Below are 12,358 nucleotides of genomic sequence, written 5' to 3'. Positions count from 1 at the left end.
TGTTTCCTCCTCTGTAAAGTGGGGCAATAATAGCTTCTCACAGAGAGTTTTGGGTTTTAGGACATTTATATCCAGTGGCTAGTTCATGCTGGATGTTAAACAACAGTGCTTATTATGATGTCACTGGTTACCTTTACTGTGTATCATTTATGGGGACCTTTAACACTGTAACTTCAGATGTCCATTATCAGCGCTTTAACCATAAGAATTTTAAGTTTTGTGGCAGGTTCCTGAGAGACCTTTTAGGGAGTCAGAGAAGTCTTTCCCTGCCTCTCACCCACAGCAGTTGTCTCGCTTCTGACAATCCAATACCCAGTATCAGCTGTCTGAGGAACTGAAGCAGAGAGAATTGCTGTAGACACAGGAGAAGTGTTATAAGGATACACAGAGGTACATTTTCAAATGAGGCAACCCAGCTCTAAAATGCCAGCAGACAGCAACAGCAGTTCATGAAGTGAAAAGTAGGTCACCTGTTTGGCATGAAGGTGTCAGGCAGCCGCTGAGGTGAAGAGCCCAAAGCCATAAACAGTAACAAGCTGTGGAAACTGCTACAGTCTACAGTCGCCATAAACCACAGGGCTGCCAGCTGAGCTCACGCACACAACTTCGTCCTCGTCAGCCTGGGCAGCAGCCGTGTGAGCCCAGAGGGCAATGATAGGTCGCCAGACCTTCGCTGCCTCTGCACAAGGGCGTGAGCTGAAGTGGAAATAAAACTCTTACTTTTTCTTTTAACATTTATTTTTATTTATGCATAGAAGAACTGCTGTATAGGCCAGAGGTGCCGGGGTGGGGACGGGTAGGGTAAAAGGATTCCCCAGAGACAGAGTGGGGAGCAGAACAGGTGAATGGACTGAAATCCACTGCTAAGGGGGGCAGTGGGTGAGATAGGAGTGGTCTGCTGTGCCATGTGGGTCAGCTTCCTGGCCGGGGATCGATCTCAGTCCACAGTAGCTGGCAACAGCTTGATGGCACTGAAACTTTAACCCTGTGTGCCACCAGGGAGTCCCCTTCACTTATTTTGTTTGCCACCTACATTTCTGCTTTATTTTTCAGGTGTTTATAGCTTCAAATATGAATGTGTCAAATTTCAGAATGCCGAGATGAACATCTGCTGATGTGCACATTCTTGTCCACAGAGTGGGCCTTCTGTTAATAGGATGTTTTTGTGTTGAGAGAATTTTTGGAATGCTTATTTTGCATGCCAGTGATAAAGGACTCTGAACGCAGAGCCTGAGGCTACCATTTGAAGTGGTGTTTGAGCAGTCATGGACTGTGTTAGCCTGGGGCAGGAGGTAGACACAGGGGTTTGACTCTGAGGGATGCTAGTAGCTGTGATGTCTGCTCTGCTCCACACGCTCAGCGTCACTGTACACATTCTCGCAGCTCCCTCTCCATACTTACGCTTACCTCCTGCCCATTCCTGCCTTAAACTCAGGAGAGATGGTGAAGATCAAGAGTTGTGGGTCTGCGAGACTAAAGAGGCTTATTGGGCCACCATTCTTTGTTACGTGCAGTTCTGCATTCCTATGCCAAGGTCAGAACTGCGCAGTCAATCAGTCATAGCCAAACCTTACAAGGTGCCTTTCAAATCAACCAAGCGCATAAAGCTTAATTGCACTGGGAAGGCTATGCATCATGAGGTATGACCAGGAACACCTGGTGTCTTGAGGACCAATGTATGATAAGGGACGGGCCCTAGAAGCTGATCAGTGGAATGCCTTGTTGATAAGATTGGAACCATGGCCTGGGTCTGGGGTATGGTTTTGATCATACCACTTGGTCATCGAGCAGATAAGAATTATGTGGTCAGCAGACTCATGTCCCCCCGAAGCCATAGATGACAAAAACACATTCTTTAGTTTCACGTATCTTTTTCTCTTTGTTGTACCCCACATAACTGATGCTGTATAATTATTCTATCAATAAAAAGGCCAGGATCTCACTTGTTCAGCAGCATCCTGCATTGTGCAGCCTGCTCCACGACTCATGTGTATCAGGGTGGTGTTGCCGACGCAACAAAGAGTAGCCTGTAAATAGAGGTTAGGTAAACCCTAGATTGAAGCTTGTTACAAAGAAAGAAAAAACGTAGGCAACAGACTGCAGTGTTGCACTTTGGTCATTTGATTTAGGCAGAAACCTTAGGCTCCTGAAATTCTTGGTCTGATTTCATTAATTCTTAATTAATGAAGCCCATGAAGGGCTTCAGAAATTAACTACACTATGATTATTGTAAAAATGACTTATCTAGGGCCTCCCCGGTGGCACAGCGGTTGGGCGCTGGGTTGTGAGGCTGCCCGCGGCCTCTGCAGCACTGGTTCAATCCCTGGCTGCTCCCCGGCCACCAGAGGAGGGTCCCACATGGCGCGCAGACCTCTCCTGCCTCCCGCTGCTCCCCTCAGTGGTGTGCTTCTGTCCTTCTGCCTGCTCTGCTCCCCGCTCTGGCTCTGGTGAGTTCTCTCACCCTCCCGTGCTTCTGACTGTACCCAGTGCTTGTATAGATAAATAGATGAATCTTTAAAAAAAAAAAAAAATGACATCTATCATGCAATGAAGGTTCTTTAAAGTGATAGATTAGGGCCTTCCCAGTGGTGCAGCGGTTGAGCGCTGGGCTGCAAAGCTGCCTGCAGCCTCTGCAGCGCCGGTTCAATCTCTGGCTGCTGGGCGAGGGTCCCACATGGCGCTACAGACCTCTCCTGCCATGCCTGCTGCTCTCCTCAGCAGTGTACTTCGTCAGTCTGCCTGTTCTGTTCCCCACTCTGGCTCTGGTGAATTCTCTCACTCTCCCGCGCTTCTGACTGTACCCAGTGCTTGTATCAATAAATAAATAAATCTTTAAAAAAATTAAAAAGTGATAGATTAATATTGTGAAAATTATTGAAAATAAACTAGTGGTGCCCAAACCATAATGTGTGGCTGTCATTATTTTCTCTGATGTCTGATATAGATTTCTTTATGCAAAGTGGCATCATTAAAATTTCCCACAACCTGAAGTCCATGAAGAGATAAGAATAAGTTGAAGTTCTCTTGACTCTGTTAGTGCACAGAATAAGGATTACCCTAGGACCCCCAAAGTTGCATGCTCTAACTGGGTTCTGCCACATAAAGACAAGACTTAAGAAATTTAATAGAACAGTGTGCATAGAGGAGGAAAAGAAATTGTTTCCCAATAAAACACCAACTATCTCACCTCCTAGAGGGTAAATGCCCAGCCAAACAGGGTTGGCCCAAAGCAGGACCACTGAGGCCAGAAAGCCTGCCACAGTCTAAGGCGCCTTCTGGTGGAGATCCATAGGAAAGGGGCAGAAGGGCCCAGCATGTCTGGGATAAAAGGAAGAAAATCATAGTACAAATCAAGGTAAGGGCTGCTATTGTCAGACTCCCCAGGGGTCTGTTACCCACATCCCTTCCAAGCGTTTCCACATGTTCCAACTCCATGTGTCTCCTTCCATGTCCACCAAATTCCTAGTGTAAGTCCAAAGCCAAGAGGCAAGCACAGTTTCTTCACACATCTTTAATCCATGCATCTTCCCATCCTGTGTCTTCTTCCAAATCCTCCCCAGCTTTCCCACCTCCACTCAAATCACCCTTCATTATGTAGGGCAGGGAACAGGGAACCTCCCTTTTTTAAGGAGATCCCGCTCTGTAACAAAACTAGGAGCTGCTTAGTGGAAATATCCTAACAGAAGTATCCCTGCCCCGGCCCTGTAGAGGACCTTCAAGGAACACACTGGATTCTGCAGCATTTGAGCACATAAGGATTCTTCCCCCAATCCACATTTAAATGAAAATAAATATTAGTTCCAATGGGCTCTTTTTAAAATAAGAATAAATGATGAACTCAAATAAAAAGTTCATATGGTTTCCATTGTTAGGAAAAGTAATTTAGGAAGAATGTGCTTACTAATCTACTCTCAGCAAAGCAATCCTCATGGATCAAAGCAATCCTCATTGCATCAAAGGCATTCCCTTACCTGAAGAGATAATGAACTAGGGAAATATATTCCTGTTAGTAAGAGTTTTGCTTTTAAAATGCAATAATTGAGGGCCCTCCCTGGTGGCCTAGGGGTTAAGTCTCAGCACTATCACCTCTATGGTCTGAATTCCATCCCAGGCCAGGGAGCTGACCCACATGGCACAGCAGACTTCTCCTGTCTCTCTTGCTAGCAGTGTATTTCAGTAGATCTGCCTGATCTGCTCCCCACTCTCTCTGGTGAGTCCTCTAACCACCACCCTCCTCCCCTGCACCTCTGTCCTACACCCCGTTTCTTCTATGCCAAAATAAATTTTAAAAAAATAATTGAATAAAACCCCTCTTGGGGAAAGAATGAGGATGAGTTAGGAGATAATCCATTTGTTTTATGAATTAATGTACATTTGTTTATTTCCATTTGGAGTCCTGCTTTGACTTTTAATTTTAATTCATGATCTTAAATGGAAGAAGTTTAGGACCTACAGGACAACTAAGAAATTCTTGCACTGTGCTTGAAGGCAGTGGAAACTATTTTAATTTACAAGAACTACATTCTTTTGCATTTATAGAAAATCACCTTATTTCTCAAACTACATATTATGTTAGTATTTGAGCACGATTGTCCTATATTTGGAGGAAGATTTTTAGCAGATTGGATGATTCTACCTAGCATCAATACACAATAAATATAAATACAATTTTTTTCTCAGCTCAGGCTTAGATTGGGAAGTGTTTCTTTATTCTCCATTAGCTTAAAATGGACTTATATCTGCTAGATAAAGGCAAACAGGCAAACATGAGAATTTTATTCTTCAGAGAGGTTTTAGTCAGTTCACTAAAATTTACAGCCACTTTTCAGTTTGTAACTCTAAAATATGGGGAAGAGGGATTCACTTTTCAATGATGCTTCAATGATTAGTTTGTAGAATCTTAAGTGTAACTTCACGATATTATGGAAAAAATGGACTGATTTTTTTTTCTTTATGCACTTTAAAACTTGCAGATAAAGTTATACAAATAGATTCTCACTTCTACCCATTAATGTCTGATTAGTTCCAAGTGTTTGAGTGAATCACTTTTCCTGCAGGGAACAGAAAGTACATAAAAGTAACTATGCTATTATCTTCATTCCATTTACTGGAAAATAAATGGACTTTTAAACAAATGTTTGTTTTTCTAATTCATAAGCAATCTACACTTAGCAATCTATAGTCCTCCCTTTAAACCCACTACACTACTCTTAAATTGTGTCACTTCCCTTAATTTAATAATTTTAATATTTAATAATTTTAATATCACCTTTAAGGTCTCAGTTCAGATTTGAATATATTTTTAATAGAGTAAGATATGATGATTAGAGGGACATATACTTTAGAGAATATTACTTCAAATGCTTTCATAATACTTTTAAGGAACCACACCTTTATAATACCTGTTTCCATTTTTTTTAATTGTTTTCTCTCATTTTCATTTTGCTTCCTTGTCATTTGTTCTTTCAATTAGAAATACCTCTCAATATCACATCACTCTAGCACAGCCAATGGAATTCCCACAGTTCTCTGCGATGGGCTGCCTAATTGAGAATGCAGTGCTAACAGGAAGCAGAAGACAGAGGATTGAGGGTAGAAAGGCGACCTTAGGTCGAGGTTACTGATTAAGTCTCCCCATTGTCTGATGGTTGGGCTGATAATGTGCTTTCTGAGGCATGGGATAGACACCATCTGCACCAACTTTTACTTGCTTTCGTGTTCCTCATCATAGCTAAAGGAAAAAAGAATAACGGCAGCTCCCTGTCTCCAAGGCCCTCTATTTACTGCAGGTGTTCCTGATTTTCAATTTTAAAGCTCAATTGGTGGCTTTGTTGGCGGCAGACTCCACTGCAAGATGAACTTCCCTATCTTGTTTCTTGGAATGGTATTGCATTCCCCCTTATGATATTTCAGAAGGAATGTCTCACCCAACTGCATTGATTGTCCCTATGATCACAGTCATAGCTGGGTGTTTAGATGAAATCTGCAGAATTATAACACATAGCTGTAGGCTGATGCTGAATTCTAGAACGAGTTGTGTTGCTATCCTAATCATTTCGTGGTCCTTTTCTATATGGAAAAGAGATAATTTATATTTTCCAAATAAAGAAGTTGAATAAATATGGTTTTAAAAAAGGAAAGGAAAGCAACTGAAAACCTATGATTATCCACTGCATATTTTTTCAAATATTCTAGCTCTCTCATTCTTAACAGCATATAATTAAAGGTGTGTTTTCCAAACAGAACCAATGCATTGCTGTGGAAAAATATGCAGCAAGCACTTTTTATTCAGCAGGTGTGCAATTTTATGCATCTTGTCCTCTCAATCAGAAGACATCAGGAGGAAGAGTACTTCTCACAAATAGGAGACAAATTAGTCTCAAACACACAGAGACAAATACATGAGTTGAATCTTCACTAAACTGGCCTGTTTTTGAGAAATATAAAGACACCAATGAATAAAATGTGTAATTATTGCCACTTGACGTAAATGACTTGACGTAGAACTACAGGATCTTAGGGATTACTTAGGATTAATTCTTGTATAAGACCCTTGTTTTTCACAGGAAGAAATCTTGCACCTTAGTAAAAATACACATAAACACATAGAATGAAACCTGGGTGGCCATAGAAAAGTCTTAAAATCTTGAATATCAATTTCATACCCACAAATGCTTAGATCCCTGAAGTTTACAAAATTGCATTGAGGCACTGAACACATGAGATTGATTAACTCATCCAGAATGCTATAGATGGGTAGTGGCAGAGTTGGCTAAAATCCATGTTTCCTGATTCGCATTTAGTTCTCTTTTTGTTATATTGCAAATGTGATTATTTGCAATGCTACTGAATTATTGAATCATTGTGTTTCTCTAGTAGGGAAGGGCAGGGACTTGGACCTCTCAAGAAAGATCTGGTATTATGGTATTTTTATCTCATTGTGCACATTTCTAGTACGTCAGTCCAGAGGATAGAGCCCTACTTAGGGTGAGCTCATTATACCACCATTTGGGTATTGGGCTAGGATCTTCATCTTTTTAATGGGAATGACCCTAAAGACCTAAATATAGTGGACCTCAATGTAATTTTGTAAACTTTAGGAGATCTAGGTATCTGTGGGTATGGAGTTAATAATCAAGATTTCAAGAACTCTCTGGGTGCCCAAGATTCTGCCCATGTGCTTTTGTGGATTTTTGCTAAGGCACAAATGTGAGTTGACATCTACAAGGAACCAATTTCCAAAAAACAGTGTCAGATAACGACCCAACACCCACATCAACACAAGATTTAAAACCAAATTACATGCTATAATAATATTTTGGAATTATAGGAATCTTTTTTCAAAAGTTTTTCTTTGTGTGTGTGTGTGCGCGCACGCACGTGTGTGTGTGTGTGTGTGTGTGTGTGTGTGTGTGTGTGTGTGTGTGTGTGTGTGTGTAGAAGAACTGGGGTGTAGGCCAGAGGTGCAAGGCATGAGAGGATTCACCAAAGACAGAGTGGGGAGCAGAAGAGGCAGATCCACTGCTAAGGGGAGCAGTGGGAGAGACAGGAGAGGTCTGCTGTGCCATGTGGGTCAACTCCCTGGGATCAAACTCAGGCCTTTGTGGTGACAGAGCTGAGACTTAACCCCTAGGCCACCAGAGAGGCCTCTATTTGAAGTACTTCCACATCAGTTCAAATGCTAATTTTCAGGGTTTTTCCTGTTCTTGTATAAAAAAATATTTTGTGCTGGCTCACTTAAGTGACATTAACACATACATTCTCACAGCACTAAAACATGTATAGCCCTGATATTTTAAAAAATGATGATTAAATAATGAGCTAGGGAACCAAATAATGAGCTAGGAAACCAAAGAGAACTAAAGGAGGCACTTCCCAAATTGTTCTCATCAAGCAAACCCCCTCAGACCTACAGATTCTATCTGGCCAAACACGCCACCTCTGCTCCCTCCTGATTTCCCTAAGGTGAAGGGATTGTCCTGGTGCTTCTGAGGAACCCAGCTCAGGTGTGGTGAGCTGAGAGCTTGGCCTATGGATAGAAAACAGGCTTCTCCTTGGCCAGCTGCAACAGTCTTTCCTTGTGACCTGAAATTTTGGCAACTCCAACTCCAAGAAGCACTCTCTAGAATCAGAGAATAAAACTGGCAGAAAGGCTGTACCTGCTTCACAATGTTACCTTAAACCCTGTGCCATATTCAGGGGGACAGGGTGCTTTGGGACTAGAGGCTGGGGTGGGGTGAGAGGCATGGGGGAAGCTGAAATGATAAAACTCCTTGACAGAGCATCTTGTATGCCTCAAGTGCCTTCAGAGGCCTGGTCAGCAGCTTGGTGACCTGAATGACTTTAGAAGGCCCTATTGGGGCAATATTTTGCCACTCAAGGATGTAGGCTCGGCAAGGCCAGCCCTTCTAGTTCTCATGAAAAGGTAGAAATTCTACTTTTAAAAAGTGAAATGCATTCATTTCCAATATTTGCAATTAAGTAAAAGCTTTAAAGTAGTGTTAGGGTCAAATAGTCCACAGGCCAAATTGCTACCAGTTTTCAAGTCTTGGTATAGGGCAACCATCCTTTTGGGAATTTTGGAGGTAAAAGACCTATCCAACCCCCTCTAAGAGATCCTGATTTCATTGGTCTGGGATTGACCCCAAGTATCAGATTGCCTTCATGTAAAGTCAAGACTGAGTCCTACCCATTAGGTGGTGTGCAGTGACTGAATTATTGGAACCACAGGGTCATACCAATAGTTTCCCTGGCTGCCTTTTCTCCTATTTTCTCCTTATGCAACTTTGTCTGTAGAGCCATACCATCAACAATTCCCTTTCCTTTAGTTTGTCTGACTTAAATGTGCAAATGAATCACCTAAAAGCCTATAAATATAGAGATTACTGAACTCCACTGCACGAGATTCTGATTCAGTAGATGGCTTTTGGAATTTGCTCTTAACACCCACCTTAGTTTACTGTAACACAGATGGTCTAGAGACCACACTTTAGAAACACTGACTCATAATATATGCCGATGGCTGGCACATATGTTATTTCAGCCCTAGTTTCTTGCCTAAGTTATAGATCCGTATGTACAACTGCCTCCTGGAAATCTCCACCAGTTTTGCTTGGATAACTACAATTTATCATTGTCTGAATTCAAATTAGTTATTTTTCTTCAAAGTCTACACATAGAGCACCTTCCTTATAGCCTAAAGGTTAAAACTCAGCACTATCACCTCTGCAGCCTGAATTAGATCCCCAGCCAGGTTGCTGACTCCATGGCAAAGCAGACCTCTCCTGTCTCGCCTCTGTTCCCCTCAGCAGTGGATTTCAGTAGAGCTGCCTGTTCTGCTCCCTACTCTGTCTCTGGTGGATACTCTCACCCCCTGTACCTCTGGCCTACATCCCAGTTCTCCTTTGCAAATGTAAAAAAAAAAAAAAAAAAGAAAAAGAAATAAAAACAAAGCTTACACATAGTTATATTTTTTATTTCGTTGGAATGCATCATCATTGACATAGTTTGCGTGAGCCAGAATTTGCATCTGTACCTTTGGTGGGTAGGGACTAGCATTCAGACTGCGTGGAGAGGGTGAATGCCTCCATCAGGTGCACTCAACAGCTGTTTTCCTGTCCAAGCTTCACCATGTCCATGCAGTTATTCTACCTTGGCCTTTTGAGTGTAATTGAGATTTGCTGGTACAAGACAATAAAACTAGAGTTTGTTTATTGAGGTTTACTCTGCCCCAGGCACTCTTCTAAGTGTCTCATATATACTGATTCCATCTTTCCTTGAACCTGCTGAGGTCATTGCATAGTTTTTGGGAGTTCAGCATCCCTGAGGCTAGAGCTGATCCCACGTCCACTTGTCAGTTGAGGCCTCTGCTTCAAAATAGCTAACATTTCCTTTTTAAAAAAAAAATTTAATTTATATCTTTTACACCATTGAGTATTCTCCATAAAATTCCCACCACCAGTTCACCCATGAACCTTCACCATAGTCCCTTGTGCTCTTCTCTTCTCTGTTTTGATCCCTTTTCCCTTCCCTCCCTTTCAGAATGTCTTTTGTTTATGGTTGCTGGCTAGTTTTATCATTATCGTTATTATTATTATTACTATTATTATTATTACTGTTATTTTTTCCCCTGATCCCTTATTTGGTTCCCCTACATTCTTCCTGTCAGTGAAACCATTCAATATTTTTTCTTTTTCCTTCTGGCTTATTTCACTGAGCATCATCCCTTCTAGCTCTGTCCATGTTGCTATGAATGACCCGAGTTTATCTTTTTTGATTGCTGAATAATATGCCATTGTGTATATAGACCACATCTTCTTGATCCAGTCATCTATTTTGGGGCATTTGGGTTGTTTCCATCTTACTTATTGTAAATAGTGCTGCACTGAACATAGGGGTGCAGGTGTCTTTTTGAATTAATGTATTTGTTTCCTTTGGGTAGATTCCTAGGAGTGAAATTGCTGGGTCATATGGTAGCTCCATTTTTAGTAGTATGAGGAAACTCCACACAGCTTTCTGTAGTGACTGGACCAGTTTGCACTCCCACCATTTTCTTCTCGCCATGATACTACTCACCTAAGTAGAGACCCCAGGGCCTGGGCTCCCTGCTATAGTTTTCATGGTTCCAGGGTTATCAGTGGCTGCTTGAGTTGGAATCACATTAACCTGTCTCCTTAGCTACTGTGAATCAGGTTGCAGCCTGCCATAAAGCAGGAGAGTACTAGAGTCAGGACGATATTTTCAAAGATTGCCTTGTTCATTATCATCCATTATCCTTACCTTATAGACTTGAAACTGAAGCTTAGATAGAGTGATTTGCTAAGGGTAAGAGAACAGCTTGAGAGGTCAGCCACCAAAGCAATAAAAAACCCTTGAAATATTACTATTGAATTGAGGTTACAAGCTAGGGAGGGGGGAACAAAATGGGGAGGGAGCCCAATGGGCTATGGTAGAGAACTGTGGGCGCCTTGGTGGTGAGTATGGTGTGGTGATGTGCATTGGAGAAGGTATTGTCCTATATCTCTGAATCACATGCAGTAAGTAATGTAACCAATGTCACCATGAGAAATGAGAGAGAGAGACAGAGAGAGAAGAGAAAAGGGGAGAGAGAGAAGAGAGTTTGGGGATCAAACTTCAGTTTTCTCTTTTCAAATCTAATACTAGAATGCCATTCCCATTGCAGGGGAGTTACATGATGCCGGGGAACTTTGGCTGTGTGTCTTCTGCCTGCTCCTAAAAGTGGAATAGTGCCTGGAATATCATGATTGCAGATGAATACGCCGCAGATACATCAATCTATGATTAATTGCAATGAGCCTAACAGGATACCCCTTTGATGCAAAGAACTGTAATTGCAGGCTTCCCCCACTATCCAAAAGTAGAGCCTTCTTATGAAACCCTTCCTAAGCTCCAAAGGTGTAAAACAAAGAAGCAATGGCCATTAATTAATTAATTCATTCATTAATTTTTAAAGATTTATTTATACAAGAAGCGGAGTACAGACCAGATGTGCAGGAGGGTGAGAAAATTCACCAGAGACAGAGTAGGGAACAGAACAGGCAGACTTGATGAAACACACTGCTGAGGGGAGCAGCGGGTAAGGCAGGAGAGGTCTACTTCGCCATGTGGGATTCTCACCGGCTGGCCAGGATCGAACCCGCACTGCAGACGCTGCGGACAGCTTCACAGTGTGGCACTCAACCGCTTGCGCCACCAGAGATGCCCAACGACCATTAATTTACATGGAAATTTTTGATTATTCCACACCCCTCAAAATAACCCCCCAAATAGTACCAAATAACAAGTAAAACTTAAAATAGCACTAATAAAGCAACAGCAGAAATAATATGGAAGTGCCCATTCTGTTAAAGCAGTTTCAGGGGAAGGAACTGGGGGCCACTCGCGCTACTGGGGTCTTGGCTATCCCTAGAACAGCTACTGCAAAATGACATTTATTTCACTTTTAAGCTTTTGTCATAAAAGCCAAGTCCTCTTTGACATTCTTTTGGTTAGTGAAACCAGATAGAAATGTAGGTTTTTCATGGTCAAGTAGCAAAAGGCAAACTTTTGAAAAGTGGGAGAAACATTCCCATTATAAGTAGGTTATGTTTAAAGAACATCTTATTTTGCTGATCACTTCTTATAAAGAAGCAATGGAGTAAACAGATGGAAATTGTGGCAGCCAGGAACTAGCATAATTATTCTGCCCACCCCGGTTATCATGTCTTTCTTGGTACTCTGATCCACCAACTTTTCTTAATAGCATAGCTCACTGTCCGAGACCGTCTCATCGTGAATTTTGTGCCTGCCGTCTGTTCGCTCACTAGAGTATGCTCTGGAGAGTGAGTCATGGGACAGG

This window comes from Talpa occidentalis, unplaced genomic scaffold (assembly GCF_014898055.3).
Source record: "Talpa occidentalis isolate TD23 unplaced genomic scaffold, MPIMG_talOcc4v2.1 talOcc4.16, whole genome shotgun sequence".
Taxonomy (NCBI): Eukaryota; Metazoa; Chordata; class Mammalia; order Eulipotyphla; family Talpidae; genus Talpa; species Talpa occidentalis.
This window is presented reverse-complemented; position numbering follows the sequence as displayed.